Source organism: Cornus florida, unplaced genomic scaffold (assembly GCF_030987335.1).
Source record: "Cornus florida cultivar Cherokee Brave unplaced genomic scaffold, ASM3098733v1 CherokeeBrave_3.0.0_Hap2_Chr01, whole genome shotgun sequence".
Lineage (NCBI taxonomy): Eukaryota > Viridiplantae > Streptophyta > Magnoliopsida > Cornales > Cornaceae > Cornus > Cornus florida.
In genome coordinates, this window is record NW_026775571.1 from 96,811,449 (window position 1) to 96,831,263 (window position 19,815).

General features: G+C 34.1%; 1 long non-coding RNA gene across 9 annotated transcripts; it reads right to left on the reverse strand.

The window, feature by feature from the left end:
- Positions 1-1,260: 1,260 nt before the first annotated feature.
- Positions 1,261-18,477, reverse strand: LOC132308061 (uncharacterized). Of its 9 annotated transcripts, none has more exons than XR_009482377.1 (11): positions 18,073-18,477; positions 17,038-17,511; positions 16,622-16,910; positions 16,151-16,492; positions 15,720-15,793; positions 15,385-15,586; positions 7,309-7,666; positions 6,905-7,187; positions 5,238-5,426; positions 2,953-5,114; positions 1,261-2,855 (listed from the first exon to the last, which is right to left on the reverse strand). It is a non-coding gene; the product is annotated as an uncharacterized LOC132308061 (long non-coding RNA). The 9 variants fall into 9 exon arrangements; XR_009482374.1 differs by having other exon boundaries at positions 15,720-16,058; XR_009482372.1 differs by adding an exon at positions 12,173-12,367 and having other exon boundaries at positions 15,720-16,492.
- Between the last annotated feature and the right edge of the window lie 1,338 nt (positions 18,478-19,815).

The window sequence follows — 19,815 nt, forward strand, 5'->3', positions numbered from 1 at the left end:
TTTTGAAATGCGAAAAGTAAAAATAGAGTTGCCAAACGGGAAAAAAAAAATTTTGAAAATATTACCAAACAGGGAGTTACTGTGCGTAGGGCATTTGCGAACCGACCATGGGCTAGCTAAGCTAAAATACTGCAATAATTTTAGAAATTGATTGATCAAACTACTACTTAATTTACTTCCATCGAGCTAGTTATAATTAAACTTACATATGTGTGTGTATATTCGACTTAATTCATTATTGTTTAGTATATATCTAATCAAGTTTACCATTGCTAGCGGTGGAAATATTTCAATTCCATAAACTATATTAAAAATTATTGGATACTTCCTTTACACTTTATCTGTAGGTTTTGGAGGAAATACCAAGAGTTGCATCTCACCACAGCCCATCAAAGTGAAAAGCTAGAGTTACATCCGTTAATTTCTTATTTACTCGTCCTCTTGTTATCTTGTCCTCGTGGAAGCTTCTGTTTTCTCAAGCATTCATAACGGAAATATATAAAAGCTACAAATTGCTGGATAAAATGTAAAACTTAATGTCATGAAATCTAGAGTTTTTTATTTTATTTTATTTTTATTTTTTGGTGTGTGTGTATGGGTGATTGATGCATTTGGATGGCAAAATATTTCTATATGTTTTTCTTTTCTTTTTTTTTTTTTAAAAAAAAAATCTCAGATTTTACATATAACTATAACTGCTTGATTTGAGCTTTGGTTTTATGAATTTTGTTGGTCATCCGTATTTTCTTTTTGTGGTTCTTCAATGGCGGACCACATCCTCTTCAAATGGACAAAGATATTGATTTAATGCCTATGAAAGGAGTATAATCTCCTCAAAAGTTGAGATCATGGAGCATATTTCACCAAAAATGAAAAGTTGACACCATGGGTGGATTCGGAAATATTTTGGTGGGCTAATACTAGTAATAAATTTTTTTATTGGGCTATAAATGGCTGTAGGAACAGAATTTTTTTTAGTGGGCTTGAGACCACCAAAGCCCAGGATCCGCCCTTGGTTGACACCGAATGCAAATAATATACTGTAAGAAATGAGTTGATACCATATGCGTCCCCATGGTGTCTGCTGCATCTAGTGAACATTCAATAGTTCCACCCTATTACCAAATACTATTCTCACAAAAATATAACAAATGCAGACAATCCCACAAGGATAAAAAAATAAATAAATAAATAAAAATAAAAAGACCCATTTAAAACTAGTTCACAACAAATGCATGCCAAGCACCAGACAACATTCAATTTGCTTTGTAATTTGGTTTCATTGAAACAGAGAAGCCAAATTCTTTAGTATTGCATATATGATCTTGGACAATATCACCAATTCTATAATCCATATGCAACAAAGTGCACAGCAATTCATAAAATAAAGTAAAATTACAAACGTATATCTAAAAAACCATAAAGAGAACTCTCTTGAAACCTTTCAAAAGTCTACTAGCTATTCCTTCATCTTCAACTCCTACTTACATGAAGCCAATGCTTGTCTCCCTGCAAGTTTCATGGCAATTTCAAAACATAATTGCATAAATCAATAAATTAATGAGAATGAAGAAACAATCAGAACCCACAAATCACAAGCCAAAATTTTATTAAAAAAATGGCAGCACAAATTCCAATCTTAAATTCTAGTGCTAGAAATATAGTCTGTGTTGGCACCATCCAAAGAAAAGGTGTTGAAATGCAGAAAACCATTCTTGAAGAATTAATCAACCCACAAACAAGGCCTTAAAAGGAATTCCAAGTAATATAACTGAATTCACATACCAGTACAATAAGTGATAGATCATACTAATATAATGCAATTTGAAAATTAATTAATAGATCAAACTCCAACTAAGAATGAAAACCCCAAGAGCGATTAGTGCACACACTTACGCAAATTAATGCATTCACATATAAAGATACATATATGTTCAATAGTTCAAGCTGGTTGCAGTAACACCTGAACAAGTTCATATAATGCCAGATACAATGAAAGAAAAAACATGATAAACTTGGCTATTTCTTCTTTGACCCTAGTTTATCAAAAAAAAAAAAAAAATGTCTTAACTGCAAAATTATTGGGGCATTATTGAACCACATATACTATTGTTAGTTTAATCAATAAAAAGACAAGAAATTTTGGTCCTGAAATCGTACTTTATTAGTTTAAGTATGCATTTGATTTTAATTCAAACATACTAAAAATCTCAAACAAACTCCCAATATTTAAGCAAAATCAAAGCAAAAAGTCAACCACCCAATCTTTCTTTCAATACCAACACTTTTTTCTTTCTTTATTACAATTTTTCACTCTGTTTTTTTGCAATTACACACTGACAAAGTACATGATTTATTTACCCTGTTGTTCATTTATGTGGCCTACCAAATAAAGTTGAAAATTGTAACAACTATATTCATAAATTAGTAGTCAAAGAAGTGACAAATTTAGGGGCAATAAAATGGATAAATATGGAAGGAGCTACTGCTCAAAAGACAAAAGCACAACCAGATAAGGCATCTTCTTCATCGTGAAGAGTAAACAAACCAACCAGTTGAGAGTAATTAAAATCCAAATTATAAACCTAAAATTAACGTCCTAAACCATGGAGGTACTTGAAATCAAAAACATAAACCCAAAATCCATATCCATTAACATACAAGTTAGACCTAAGCCACAAATCAACAATATAAACCTCATATCAAAACAACAAAAAATGTGTGAGCAATTAAGAACTGAAGAACAGGAGTTCAAATCTTGGTGAACAACAAAATTATCCATCAAGTTACTCTGCGAGGTCATCATCATGCCGGAATCGGTGGGCGTTGATCTAAACGAGCAGCAATCTCAGCTACTGTATAAAAAGAACAATAATATATATATATATATATATATGAGAAATTAGATGTAGATGTAAAGACAGTTATGAATTAAAGATTGAGAACACTCACCGTTTTCACCCAAGTTTAGAATCAGAGCAGGAATCCTGATAATGTCACCACAATCCCCACAGCTCATCACCTCTGTCTTCATTTTTCTCACACATTCTGGGTGAAAACTGTGACAACATTCCGCGCTGGTCAACCTCCACAATCCTTCTTGGATGACTTCCCCGCATCTGCCGCATCTGGTTGGGTTATAGCGGGAGGGGCTTCATAAATGGAGCAGGTGAGGTTGTAGTGTGGTAGGTGTTGTCGGTTGAGAATCACCCGAACTATCACCGGAAGAAAACCACCGCCGTCGTCTCTTAGCAAATCCCTAAGACCTCCGTTCTGGTAAGCCATTGATGTATAGGAGAGGGTGTGTGTGTGTGAGAGGAGGAAGGAGTGAGTTGGATCAATGAGACTGTGAGAGATGAGAAGTAGTGAGAATGAAACTAGGGTTTCAGAGATCTGGCAATGAACTGAGACGTCGCAGTTTAAATGAAAATGCAAAGAAAGAGCTCCATCAGTCAACCAACCAAGGTGTTGATGAAATGAAATGCAATGAGCACCTTTAAAGCTGCGTCCAGCAGGTTTTTTTTTTTTAAAGCTGCAGCCTGCAGGTACAGGTACATAGTTTGTGTGTGTGTGTGCGCGTGTGTGTAAAGGGTATTGAGTATTTGAGTGCATTGTGTGGTGTATCAACCTTGAAAAATGTTGTGCTAAAAAAAAAAACATCTTGAAAAATGCAGCATATAATACAAAATTTTGTACTTTAATATTCTATTTGATCCCAGTTAGTCCCTTCGTCATTAAAATAGAGAGAAATTATTACATGTTGCAATCAATAGTCTTTACTCTTTAGTCAATCACCGCTTAATAGCTAAGTAAAAAAGTGAATAAACTAATAAAGTTTAAATATTTTTGAGAAATTTATTTTGGTGTCAAGTGATGAATAATTTGGGATCATATAATAATTTATTTAAAAAATATATATATTTTTTAAAGAGTAGAAATTTTCAAAAGAACATCTCATGTCCCTTTTAAAAATTATTAAATTACTCTTTCAATTCAAGTTTGAAAATATGTATAATTATGTTTGAATTTTTTTTTTTTTTTTAATTTCAAGGGTATTGATGAAGAGACTGAATATCTTGTTCAAACTTTTTTAAGTAAGACGAATATTTTGGAATAGTCCGAAAAGAAAAGAAAAAAAAATTATTTTGAGACCAAGGGAATAAATAAGAAATATTAATCATATATATGTACTAGCATAATAACATTATATAAAGTTTGAGAAATTTTGAAATAAGGATTTTATGACATATTTTTAGTTTTTTTAGTTTTTTTTTTTTTTTTTTTTGGATAATCCGGGATATCCGAGGTTTCGCTCCTACATATTTTTAGTTGTTAACTAATTCATGCACATTTTACTTCACTATTACTGAAACTTTTTAATATTTTATTATATATTTTGCGAATGTCATTTTTCAGAATTTTGTAAGTGTTTTGATAAAATTTCAAGATTCTCTCTCCTAGAATTCCCCATAGGTGTATCAAATATTAGCACCATTAATTCAGCTAGTATAACTTCTCTTCCAATTGAGCCTATACATATGTGTGTGGAATATTAACCTAACTGGAAACACTTAAGATTACTAGGATACTAATTATAATTAGTGGGTAGACAAAGGTTGTGACTTTAATAAAGAATGAACGAACTACACTTGAATCTTATAAGCACCAATTTGAAGACAGACAATTTAAGTTTCACTAGTTCACAAGAAGACATTTTTGTTTTCTCCAGGGGTAAGAATGAACTGACTCATTTACCTGAAATAAAAATAATATTTCAGAAACATCAACAAGAAGGTAATATGAAACCACAGGTGGATCAATTTCAGATTTTTTATTTTTTATTTTTTGGGCTAACGTGGAAAATTTTATATAATATGGTCGAGAAGACACAAGGGCTTACCCTTGGAAGATCAATTTCAGAGTCTCAATACACATCTCTACATTTCTCAATCCCAACTCCTAAAGCCTAATTCTAAATAAAAGCTGGTGTGTATATATATATATATATGTGCAAAATTTGGTAGCTACCAAATACACCAAAGGTTGCAGCTCCCAATCAGCCTCTTTGATAGTTGGGATAACACTACGAACTCGGCTTTTGTCCTTTCAACAAACTAAAAACAAAATTACAAATAATTCAGCCTGCTGTTCACACAACCAAAATGGCAAGAAATTAAATGAAACTAAGTACAAAAACAAAATCAAAGATACAAGGTTCAATGCGAATGAATACTTACTGGATCGCTGAACCTTGAAAACAGAGAGGAGAGTGCTGATGGAAATAGAGTATATGATCCCATTTCTAGATGACTACCAGCCCCCAAAGGTAGCCTGGAAAATTTTCTCAGCTGCTCACGAGCGAATGGATTAAATATAACAATCTCATCTATCTGATTCAGCAACTCAAATCTGAAAAGTCTTCCTCCCTGACACAACCAAAGAAAGTGATGACCATCAAGAAACAAATGGCAAGCTTGGTCAAGTGCAAGTACAAACGATTCACCATGTAATTTCTTTTTTAGTCCAGCCAAATTTTTGTAAGCAGAAAGTTATGGATTAAGCATCTTCTGAAACGTGACTTCAACACAATATGGAAATATGTTTCCTCAAAGTGCACCTGAAATACACACACGTACAGGCCTACAGGCTCATGTACTGCACATTCATATACAAGTGTGTGCATATATTGAAGTGCATGCCATCAGCATAATTAGGTTTCTGTGTGTATATAGATATATGTAGAGGCATACATTTGAATGTATGTGAATCAGTTGCAGGCACATATGAAAGCATTCATGGTACATACAAGTCTATATACATAAAGGCACATGTCAGATATAGGCATCAATACAGCTAAATAAGTGCATATAAAGAGTAATTTTGAGCATATAGACCAATATGTGCATATGGTATGTCTGTATAAATGATGTATCCACAAAAAATTATATGGGTGCATATATGTATTTATGGGCAAATATATATAGATGCACGTATAGATACATATATGTAGATATTGGTCTATTTATACATTTATGTATTATATGGTAGTGTGGTCAAACTTGGATAAATTAAGTATAGCATTCTTTTGTCCTTCCTGTAAGTACATTTTAGGCATAAATCTAAATGCTCCTTCTTCCTTATAAATTGTCTTTTTAGAATATAAACCCATCCAAGCAGACTAGACCAATGTATTCATATATATATGAATGCATAATGTATGTCAGTGACTATATATATAAACAATAGGTGCAAATTTACACGCATACATCTGTACATATAGGATTCCATATACATACATGTATGTATAATGTTGTATAAGGCTATGTATCAATATATAGTATATTAGTATTGTAGTGGGGGGAAACCATGATAAATTAATTAATTGTTTTTGTAAGCACATAGACTCCTGTATATATAAATGGGTTCATATGGTGGCGTCTATGGACATGATGTTTACATGAACAATCATGGACACAAATATATATAGAAGCAGACATATACACATATGCCCACCTATAGACGTATATGTATATGTATATAACATAGATTATTTATATATGATAGTGTGGTCAAACCAGGATAAATTAAGCACTCTTTTACCAAACAGTATGATACTCATAAATAAATAAAATCAAACTCAGACTCAAATCACTTCCATCGAGAAGTACAACTTAAACAATCATGGGTGCATATAAATATAAAAGCAGACATAGGAACATAGACCTACATATAGTAATATGCGCTAATATATACATGTATATACCATAGAGTATTTATATACGATAGTGTGGTCAAACCACGTTAATAAGTAAATCATTCTTTCACCAAACAATATGACAACATTATAAAATCAAACAATCACTTCCATCCTGAAGTACAACTTTGCTCTTTTCTAGTTAATCACCTGTTCGAGGTCACCTTCTTGAACAGTATCTTGAGAAGCATGTCCAACAAGGCCGGCAAGTATACGCTTGTTTCCCAAATCCGACATAACAATCACAATAGTGTCACATAAATTGACTACTCGTCCAACTTCACATCTTCATGTACCATGGTCAAGCACTGAAAGGAGAGCACTAAAAACAGAAGCTTGGGCCTTTTCAACCTGATCAAGGAGGACAACGCGATATGGCCTTGTCTTAACGGCCTCAGGGAGCGCCAAACCATGTTACTCATGGCTAGCATGCCTAAAAATGCCACAAAGTACTTTTCAAATCATACATGTGGAGTAATACAAACAAAGGTGTGCATAATTAAAAAGAATTGATATTATAAATTTGAACAAACAACTATGTCAATCTCACACACAATGGGAAGCAAAAGGCTCCACCCATCAGCTGAAAAAATGAATCAGGATCACTGTATTCTTGCATGTTGAATTGAGTCACCATCTGTGCCCCGTCATCAGTACGTGTTGCATGTCGTTATATTCCTTCTCCTTCAAGTACAGAAGTCTCAATTCTATTGAAGATTCTTTGAACCGATTGAAAACATTATCACCCACTAAACCTCTACTATTCTCCATTCTGTAAGACAGCTCATCCGTTCCAACAAGGACATCAATGTAAATGGTTGGTGTAGCATTTATTTTGTTCTCAGATAGCATCTCAAGAAGCACAGGAGCAACATTCTTCTCTAGCCATATCCTCATAGCTGCTCCACCTACCTGTTACATGATAGGAGACAGTAAAATTTGTCCATTAGATTAAACACCTACAGAAAGGAAAGTGAACTAGAACTCTAAATATTTATAAGATGTTTGATAATCCAATTAAGTACTTAAAAATGAATAAATTAAGTGGTTTCTCGATCAATTGTGTGTTTGATAATGTTATTTAGGTATCACTTAAACAAACAAATTCCACAAAAAAGTTCTAAATTTTAATTGATAGGGGCTTCACTTATCACTAAAAGCTGAATGTGCTACGTGAAAAGAGTCTTATAATGTATAAGAAATAGAAAGACCCTTATTAACCCTCTTTGTTAACTATTTTTTCCTCAATATACCACCCTAATCAAAGGGCACTGATCCTATAAACATGCGTCTGCATGATTCACGCAAAAGTATTAGGATGGGACCAATGAAACATGGACACAACTACGACACAATATGGACATTGTGATACATCAATAAAATAACAATGTATCACAATATTAATATATAATTGATTTTTGTTCATTTTACCAACATTATCACAATTTTAATCACTAATTTGGAGCTTAAAGCTAAATAATTGTTTTGTTTTCTAAAACCTTATATTAATTTTTCTCCTAACCCATACTATGTTTTACAATTGCATTAGAACACCTTTTTCATAATAATAATAATAATTGCAACAACAAAAAAAACCCCAATTTGTCACAAAAGTGTTCTCGACATGTCTCCACCATGTCCCAACCGTGTTCAACCAGGCAAAAATATACTCCCGCTGTCCCACTTTAAATGTCGGCTTCGGGAACGGTGACTCATAATTGTGAGTCACGGTTCCCGAAGCCAATATTTAAAGTGGAACGGAGGTAGTATGTAAGTTCCAGGGCATCTCCCACATGTGTCCACGTCCAATGCCCCACAACACCCCTTAGAGGAGTGTCTGTGCTCCTTAGAATAAATTCAAGTACAAAGCGTGGTTCATGAGTCTTGGAAAACTCTTGGGGCCATTGTCTAGTGCAGCAGTAAAATGCTCGGGCTATCAAACATGTAAACAGGGGTTCAAATCCGAAGAGCAAAAAATATGTTTTCTGAATATTATATGTATATATATTCTACATCCTTAGTTCAACAGGTTCTTAGATACACTTCTGTTCTAAATTCCTTAATAAGTATGCCTAATTGCTTTTTACAAACTCTTGTTAGGTATCTTGTATCCAACTATTCACTATTCTTTCATATTTTTCCCTTTTGTTTTAAAACAAAAGGAAAAAATAAATAAAATCTCAATACAATAGCTTTTTTCCTTTTTTGCTTTTTAATAGGCTAATGCAATTCTAGAAGTAATAATCCAGTTACAATATTACAGGTTAACAGTGCCAATTGTAACAATAAATCATACATTCTGATATTGTGCACACTGCACAGTAATGTGATTTATTGATCATATAATAAGTTTACAGCAAGAGGTTTTGTATTGAATGTTGGGTAGGTTTGTGTTGATTTTTGGCATGTTGAATTATGATACTTACGTCATTTAACCAAACTTCATTTAAATACTTTAGAAAAGCCAATCATATGATGAATCACACATATAATTGTAGTTCTGCTTCTCATATTTTGTGTACACTAGCATCATCAATTTATTGATCATGTAGCAAATTTACTGCTAGAGGTTTTGTATTGAGCGTTGGGTAGGAATAGGATTGTGTCAATATCTGGCATGCTCAACTATGATATTTTGGTCCCTTGTCCAAATGTAATTAATTATAGGGTAAACTATAAAATGAATAGCTCGAGTCTTCAGTTATCCATACTAATCAGACAATTTCTAACGGATTTTATGTTTGCAAATTACTTAAAAATTAAAAAAATTCAACCCTTAAAATTCAATTTTATCAAACAGCACATAAAACTTGTATGCATATGTCACTGTAGTGAATGTGATTCTAGCATGCTTTCATTGCAGTACTACAGAGGGCAGACGTACGTGTGAGATGGTTGAAGACTATGTAGGTGGGGGTGGAATACAAAATATAAATATCAACAGAAAAGCAAGAAATTAACTTCATTAGAAGGAAAGTAAGGAAAGGAATTCACTTGGGTAAGTTAAAAAAAATGGCAAAAAGAAATTGCAGAAAAGGCGTGTTATGCTTCTCAAAATTGTTGAATTGTAGTCATAAGTAAGAAACGTTTCCTCCAACATATGTCCTTTTCTTTTTCCATTTTTTGTGGTAATGGAGGGCATCCCCATAATCCCTCCAGAGATCATTCCCAAAAATAAATCACTTTGCATAAGACGTTTTCTAGTTAACGGAGATGAAAACCCAGCAAAGAGCCAAATTCCTCAAATAAAAATAAACAAAATAGATAAACAAATTAAACGGAACCAAATTTTTAGGAAAAATAAGTAACTGCTACCAATTCCATTTAAATTTCTTTGTTTCTCCTTGATTTCTTTCATGATTGATGACATCTACAATTGTTATAGAAGAAACACAAGATAGAAGGAATAGAAGAGAAATGTGTAAAGGCTTGATTGCTTGAATGAGAATAATAATACATAAAGACTTGAATGAGGCTTAAACACTCATTCACGGCTCTGGTATTTATATACTAAAAAGAGAACATGTTAATATTACAAGAAAGGAAACTGAATAAAATCATTGCATATTCTATGCCTGGACATATTTTTAAATAAAATGAAATCCCATGATTCTAGCCTATCATATCTCGGCTATCAGTTATCCTACTACCAATTTATTAGACACAAATAATTTACTTTTTAGAATTTTGTTGGAACAAATTATAGATAATTCTGCTAGATTGTCATAACTTTCAGTCCAGATTATAATACATTCAGAACTCATTTACATGAAAGCACTATTTTTCCTACTTCTCCATTGTATGCCTGCAGTTGTAAACTTAATCTGCAGGTATTCAAATGATGTATATATTGTACACATATACATATGGACGTATAAATCCATGAACAGACTCATGAGCAGCGTGTGTACATGTACCTATGCATGTGCAGACAACATGTCAATTAATTAACATTTGTCGTAACACACACCAACGTATGTTTGCATGCTTCTCTAAAAAGTAAATGTGACACGTGGCTATTTATGTCCATCTATATAGAGCAGAATGGCCTTAGAGTTCGTAAGGAAGAATATAGTATCATGCGGTTTGTGTAACGACCCGAACCCGAGGGTCCAAATCGCTAACCGGGTCCTTATCCGAACCCGAGGTCAACTAAGGGCACTAACATCGTTTCCTATGTCGATACATAATACGATTAATAATAATAATAATAATAATGGGATCATAGCCATAAAATATGTCAAAAACAGTTCACTAACCCGTCAAAACCTGTGGAGAAGCATCGTCCGCCACTTCCCTTCCGTATCTTGAAAAATGTTAATAATGGAGTGAGCTTAAGCTTAGTAGGAAGTGTCTAAGACACACCTCTTATGACCCCGTGAATCTACGTATAGAATAAAAGACAAGAGAACGGGATCATATTGTACCGGGGATGTAAACCATAACCACAACATCCAATATAAACACAAATGTCATCCAAGTCACAAATTCATCATGTATGCCAATGAAGTGCAATGCCATGCTCATGTCGCTCCCCATTTCCGAAACATTTCCGTTTCAACTTCCAAATTGTTAGTATAATCCGACCCAAGGCACCTCCAAGGCATCACGAGAGAGGGGTTGGCTAGTTTTCCTCAACCACATGGCACCTCCATAGCGTCGTCTGGGTAGCTCAACCACACTAGAGTCTCTCTCTAACCCCCTCTAGATCACACTAACACCACGGACCACTAAGCGCCTCCTAGGCGTCCGGTTTTCACAAACACTTTCGAAAACGTTTCCCTAAAACAATTTCATTGGTTTTAAAAAAAATACTTTTCCCTTTTCTTTTTTTTTTTCTTTCCCAATAGATGCATGAATACTTCATGCTTCACAATTTACCATAATTTTCACATCATTAAACCTTAACAACATTTCATAATAAAGAATAATTTTCTCATGAATTTATAGCATGCTTTAATTCAACATAATCACAAAAGCATGCTTTCCATATCCAATCAACAAATCATACGCACATATATTATTTACACATAACACACATATAGATACACATCATATATCTAGCATCATGGCAATTTTTCAAGAAAAATTTAAAATAAATCCAATACATTCCATCTAAATCACGATCACATTATTAAGGAAAAATCATAATATTTATTTTCATAACTTCAACATTACTTTTCTTAACAATTAAAAATCATGGGGCATCTAAAATATCAATACTAAGCATGTATCTTCACCACCAAGTATATAATCATAATCATAGGTTCAATTAACACATATAATACATCCATCACCTTAGTTACATACAATCATAACAATATAGGCAAAATTGCTAAAATTAAACATGCTTATAATCAAATTAAAGGGGGAAAATTCACAAAAGATCAAAGAAAACATGAATTAGAGCACCCCTACCTCACTTAGATGCAAAAACCCTAATTCCAAGCCCAATTTTTGAAAATTCTCTGGTTGGCCAAAGATGAAATTGCTTACATCAACTTGAAAATCTCGCCGAGCTTTCCGTTTCGCCGCAAACAGCACCAAAAAATCTCTCAAAAACGAGAGAGAAATCAAGGCCTTAATGATGTAGATATAGAGAGATAGAGAGTTCTGGTAGTGAGAGAAAGCTTGGTCACGATTTTTGGGGGAAAAATGATCAGCCAAAAGATGATATAACAATGTAATAAGTTAGTGCTTTGTGGGCCCAGCAGAAAAATAAAAATAAGAAATATTATAGTTTGATTGAGGCCATGGCCTTTGATAGGGTAGAATGGAAACATAGGATTCATGTAGCCGATCCGAAATAATTGGGGAAAGGCTTTGGTTTTTGCTGTTGTTATAGAGATATATTTATGAAACTTCAATTCCATGTACCTATGCTCCTTTTTAAATATAGATGCATGTGTGTGCATTTATATATACAAATATTTGGGCCTACATATGTGTACATATAAAAACTAGTAAGTTGCAACATCTACATGATTGTTTAAGTATGAGAACTTTACAAATCCTATAGATGGATGTTGGGAAACTTCGCCCTCGGCTTCCATCAGGAAAATGAATCCCAGGAATAGAGTTGATGGAGATCAATGGCAGCAATCTTTAAATGTGTACAAAAGGTGCGGAAAGGAGGATTCTAAGACTCAATTTGGCATGTTTTAGATGATGTGGATCCACTTGGAGTCTTGAATAATTGGGTATTTTTTCAAGTTGCATCATTTATGAGTTTAGTGGGCATTATGATGCAAATAAGGCAGTTTTTATTTGTTTTTAAGTCATGGGTTAGGAATTGGAAGAGTTGCAAGTTTATTGATTTCTTCAATTATGAGATAAGATCAAAAGTCACAAGTTAAGCTCCATGTTATTCTAAGAGGCATGAGCAGAATCCTATAAATAAATGTAGTGTAAGCTTAGCTGATCGGTGAATGAATGAATAAAAATATCTTATGAACTTTCTTTGTGAGTTATTCACAAAATATGAAGGTGTGAGACCTTCGCTAGGTGTGATGCCTAGACCTGTTGGTGTGATTCCAATAGGGTGCTCTTATTCTATTTCTTCTCTCCTTGATTTCTCTGCATTTCTACAATCAAACCTCCAAATTTCAGCCCTTTTTGTTTGAACTCTCGGCTAGGGAAGGCAATTTGAACCGCCCCATCCCGCCCCTAATTTCACAAGTGTGGGAATGGTTTATGCCCTGTAGGGGAGGGTATAGGGGAGAAAAGAAAACCAGTCTCAGGTTACGGGGCAGGGACGGGGCTTGATAAAACCCCGCCCGCCCCGCCATATATATACTCTTTATTATTATTATATATATGTAAGTTAAAACTTGTAACCTAAAGTACCCCAAGTCCAGTCCCTCACCTCACCACAAAACAATCACTCACGGTGGCACATCTCAATCTCGAAAACTCTTGCAAGTCACCAAAGACCAAACCCTCAAGCAGTCACCACTCTCCGGACAACTAAGAGATCGGCAATTCGACTTCATCGTCCCTGGTAAGATCTTTTCGTCTCTCTCAGATGGCCCCCTCACTCTTCGCCTCTTTCGTCAAACCCACGAAACAAGGTCAGGATTCCTAGTAGATATCAGATGATTATTGAAGAAAACATATCAGATGATCTATAGCTAGTAGATATGGAATAAGAAAGAATCTAAGAACAGATGCTCTAAATTTTCAAGGTACAGGGCAATATATGAATTTGATGATAAAGACGATTGGTAATAATCTGATTGGCACTTATCAAAAAAAAAAATATTCTGATTGGTAATAATCTAAAAATCTATTGCCACATTAATCAGTAGTGTGGATTTGATTATGTTCAGGAAGCCTCCATTCTTTTCTACCGTCAAAGATCAGTGGTGTGAGTTTTAAGGCCACAATTAAAAAAAATGCCTCGGCGGGGTGGGCACGGGTACCATCATTTCCAAGCGTGGCGGGGATGGACTATGAGATTTCAGCCTGTTCCGGGTGCAGGTCGGGTATGTGATTGTCAATAATTAAACGGGGCGGTCATGGGTTTAGGCAAACCTGTGCCATATCCGCCCCGTTGCCATCCCTACTTTCAGCCACTGAATTCTGTAAGTTTTAGCTACTTAGGGCTGTTCTTGAAGTTCTACACCAAGAGTAGTAATAAAAAGTAGTTTCAAACATGAATGGAGTTAAAACTTTTAGCTGATAACTAAACTAAACAATAGAAAATGTTAAAATAAATAAAAAACGAGAGACATGTCTTAGTCTTATATTTGAGAAAATAAAGCGTTAATTAAGAATTCAATCTAGTGATAAATTTACAATGCAAACAAATGTTAGATGGTCAAAACTGATCCAACAATTATGTTTCCAAGGCCAAAATTCAATATGGGCGCACTTATGAAGGCCTTCAAACGGTTAGCCGAATGCACCATTAAATATCCACAATGAGCTTGTGAACCTATTTAGTGTTTCTCAAGCTCAAATTCTCATCCATCCTTCACTATGTAAGTTGACAAGAAGCTTCAAATAGCATAGCATCCAAAAATTAAAACACTATCGATCTTTTCCCGCAAAAAAAAAAAGGCTTTCTCCAATGTCAATTGCTTGACAACAAAGCATGCACTCTGTAAAAAAGTCGAGCCATAATAATGTCTCTAAAGAAGTCTTTTGATTAACAAATAGCTATAGAGAACACTAAGCATTTTTTTTCTGTAAAAGACCTTGAGTACACAAATGTAGATTTTAACAGTGGTGCAGCAATTGATAAAGATGAACCTAAACTCTAACGTGTTGTTTGATAACCCAAGTGAACAGATTCAACACTTATTCACTGCTTATTTAGTCAAGTGTTTTGATAATGCAACTTAGAACCAAAACATCATCTTACTAGAGAAGGCTCATCTCGGCATGCATAAAAAATGCAGGACCAGGTGTTCTTTTCTTTTCTTTTTGTTTTTGATAGGTTGGACCAGTGTTTGTTTTTTATGACAAAAGATCAACATTTAACTCAGTTCGGAAGGATCAAGGTTCGAAACGATACCAAGCCTAGGCTTTCCAGGAGGAATAACTCACACAAAAGGATTGCAAAACTGTATCTTCCTTGTAACCAAAAGATCAACATTCATAAGGAGAATAATTAGAAAGATACTTACTGTTGTACAAGAAGATTTAACAGTGATACTTCTTAATGCAGCTTCAGAAGGGTATACAATGAGGCAATTTTGTTTCACAGAATTTGCTAAATTTAGGAGTTTGAGCCTTGCAATAGCATTGAACTGCAACAGGAGAGATCATTGAAAACGATAACATCATCCAGTTGTTCAAGCAGCTCATTTTTTAACCTCTTTTTTTTGCCTGCAGAAGGTGTATAGCATAAAAAGATAAAAAGCAATATATAAGCAAAATAAATAAATAGGAAGCCCTGAGCATGCCCATCAAAATAAAACAAATTAATCTTCAGTTCCTCTATTTTCCTATCTCATCTTACCTCTTTCAAAACAGGGATGAAACCACAAACATGTTCGTTCGTCAAGACTTGATGCCAATCCTTCATGGGGCGATCTGGAAACTTCCACAAACAATCACAAAAATGAATGCCGTAACTTATTCTTGCCAACATCTGAAGTCATGATTATCAATGTTTTGGTGAAGTCAACTACATTTCCCTGACTGTCAATTAGTCCACCGTGTCTTAAGATATCAAGAATAATGGTAATAGCGTAGTTATTGGCTTTGTCAACATTCTCAAACAAAATAACACAGTACGGCCTATTCTTCACAGCCTCTATAAGCTTCCCACCCACCCCATGCTCCTCATGGTTGTAGTCTTTGAAAACAATAAAGAATAAAGCCATTTAAGCATAATTTTCAAAAAATAAGAAATTGGTCGGCATAGAGTGAATTCCCGAGTTAAGCTACCTTGAGCGTACATTGAGGAAGAATGAGTCACACTGGACAGAATGCAAATCGCTATATTCTGACATGTCGAATCTTATTACCAGGTCTTTGCTGTCAAAAATGTTCTTGGCAAGAGTTTCAAAAAGATTTGAAGTCCCAAGATGAGAGCACAGGAAGAGAAATGATCCAATCGGATGAGGTGCACTTCCATCGGGCCTAGGCCTTAACGAGGCACTGGTGATTGCATTGATGACATGATCTTGTCCAACCAGACTGTAGGCCAACTTTGCTTTGAGGCTCCAACGGCGGCTTGAAAGAGTTAAGAAGCCAAGAAACAGGAATGCCAGTCACAGGGCTCGCCACCTACACCAGCAGCCATGGTAAAATCAGAATCCGTTCTTCAATTTTATCATAACATGAGGAAATAACAGAAAATGTAGCCTAGCGAAGGCCAAAGGTGGCCGGGGCTGAAAAAGACACAAGCATATGCACCTTTGCTATCGTATCTGAGCCAACAACTAAGTTCTGCTTGAAAATTTCACGGCACTTTCATAGGAGGTCAGTCAAAATGGCACCAAGTTTTTGAAACTCTTCAGAAGAGGGAACCTTCTTCTGCGCTGCTTCTAATTCAAGACGTTGGAGAAGCTCTCTGTGCACCCGTTTCAACATGTCCATATCCTCCAACCTTCTTTGTGGAATTTGCTGGAATGCCAGTGTCTCCTTCCACATATCCAAAACACTAACATCATCCAAAATTTAGAAGTTTAAATTCCATCTCTACCTGAAAAAAATGGGCACGCAGATAAATCCGACCACATTAATTTTAAGTTTGCTCATACTAATTCAAAATAATGAGTGGTCTAGCCAAAAAAAAGGGGGGAGAAAAAGCACAGCAACTGGGTACATACACGAGGAATCCAAATTTGGCTGACATGATCCTTCTCTTTCCTAATTTCATTCAATTCAACACGCGGGCTATCCAGCATATATTCAGCCATGTCTATGGAAGCCTCATCCACATTTGTGACAAGGTGTGCCTCAATCTTTCACAGGCTTTCTCGAGCAGCTAAACTGCCTTCTTTTGCAGCATTACCTCTAGGTTGTTAACAAGTCCTCCCTTACAATTGAAAGACGAAGCTAAATGAGAAGAAGAAGAAGAATAAGAAGAAGAATATGATGGTGATGACGACGAAGATGATGAATCAATGTAAGCCCGCTGAACATCAGAGTCTCTCCCAACAATGTCACAGGCTAGCACAACAGCTTCCCCGTAAATGTAAACACCATGAGCCATCTCTAACTTCACCACCTCTCTTAATTGAACCTTGCGAACAACTCACGCTATCATCCACTCCATATCCATATCCATTTTTTGTGAAATCCTACAATATCAGTTCCACGCCAGAGACAAACAATTGAAGTGAGACTTCACAAGAACAGTTCCATCAAAAACACTATAACTTAAACATCCCATACATCTACACCAAATCAATCAAAAATAGGCTTCCACAAAAAATCTTTGTGTTGCAATTTAGCAATGTCTAATGCAGAAACAAAACTTGATGCACTCTATTCATAAATCACATAATTCAGCAAAATAGAGAAAAATATACACATTTGCGAGCACTGAATTGGAGCCTTGGATTTGGAGGAAATTTAATTTTACTTTTTAATTCCTCCAATTCCAATTCTAAATCAAGGGGCCGATTTAGTGCTCTCAAAAATAGCAAAAATAGACTCAATTTCAAAAGTAGACTCCATTGTTTTCATTAGAAGCAAAAAAGTAGGGTAGGATATGAACATAAAACATATAAATATAAACATAATAGATATAGCATATAACGTATAGTAGTACATATGTGATTGTATATATAACAGAAACAGAACAAAACCCTAGCCCAACTTCTAAACTTTGGCATTTTTTTTCCCTAATTAATACTCACTCCGTCCCCACTCAAGTGGAATTGTTTGCACCCAAGAAGATCTAAACTTGGCATCTATTCCATCATCAAACAGAAATCACACATACATGAAACTAGATAGAAAAGGATACATGCTTATGATGAAGAGAAGTTGTTAAGGGAAGATTAAAATAAATAAAACCTCGATCGAATAAACAAGAAAATCAAACCAACCTCCATTGATAGAAGAAACAAACAAATACCATTTCTGCTCTAAAAAAAATAATAAAAAATAAAAATAAAAACTGAGACTCAGCAAAATCACAACACAGAATAAGAAAATTACCAGTCGATTGACCACGCACGGCACAGCGTTGAAGTCGCGGAGACAAGCGACTCCGAATTGTTTACTGCGACAAAAACGCCGACGCCGACGCCGACACAACAATAAAGATGAGTACGTATTATAAAAATAAGATGACATTCATACCCTCCTATACTAGTAGTATTCAAAAAATAAATAAATAAATAAAAATAATTTTAATTTTATTTGTGTTTCATTTTATTTTTAGTTTTATTCAAATAATAATGCTAGAGCATTCTATAATAAATCATTAGGACAAGACAATATTTTTATATCCGTAAAAATCAAATGAATTATTTAATATTTATTTCAATTTATTGAAGAGTTAGTGTGTTTAGACATTAAAAGCATTACTCAAATAAAATTAAAATCAAAATTATTTGAATAAATGATAGGAAGTTCGTATCTAATATTATGTGAGTAAAGAGTCTAAAGACTATTTTATCACGACTTTAAGAATATTGAAAACATTAATTTTAACTCACATAAATCAGTCAAATGTAATAAGAAAATGAGAGGGCCTACGTTCTCCCTGCTAAAGTAGAGATGGTAGACTTTGAGTCCTAAAAAGACAACAAATGAATATATGAATGATGTATTAAATTTCTTGCTAATGAAAATAAAAATTAGAAAAGTGAGAAGATCCATAAAAGTAAAGTAGAATTCAGTTATTAAAATTGATTCTAATAAAGTTAAATAAAGAATGTAAAATGATATGTAGTATAAAAAAAATTAAAAAAACAAATAATAATATTAATTATATGAAATTAAGATAAGAATAGTAATAATGATAAATAACAACATCGTTCAATTTGTTATGTTTTTTTTTTAATATTATTTTATAATTTACTTAGACCATATAAAATTCCGTTATGTTATCTTATTCGAATATTGATAGATCAATGACAACACCTAAACTGATCCTTTATTCATTGTAAGATTTTATAACGATCTTATTTAAATATAGGTAAACCAATGAGAACACCTTCGTGATAATTTTCTCAAATAGAATTCCCATGCATTTTAATTTGTTATATTATCTTAGTAATGACCAATTATTTGCGAAGTTTTTTTTAGTAAGAGAATTTTATGAAAAGTTGCCTTATTTATAATTATAAAATATATCGACAAAATATCACTTTTGATAAAACATGCTCCCATTATAATTAGGGAAAATTACATATAAATGGACGGAGGACGTTCCATATTTACTTAGATACTGAGTCAAAATTTCATATTTCTCTAAAATGGATTGTTGAGGTGGCACATGATTTTTTACTGTTTAGAAAATTATGGTGCCTAAAATGCCCTTTCCTAATAAAAAAGTAGTACGTTCAGTTTAAAAAAGTAGTGCCTTCCGTTCAAAAAAGTAGTACCTTCGGAGAAAAAGTAGTATCTTCGCGGGTGTTTAAAAAACATAG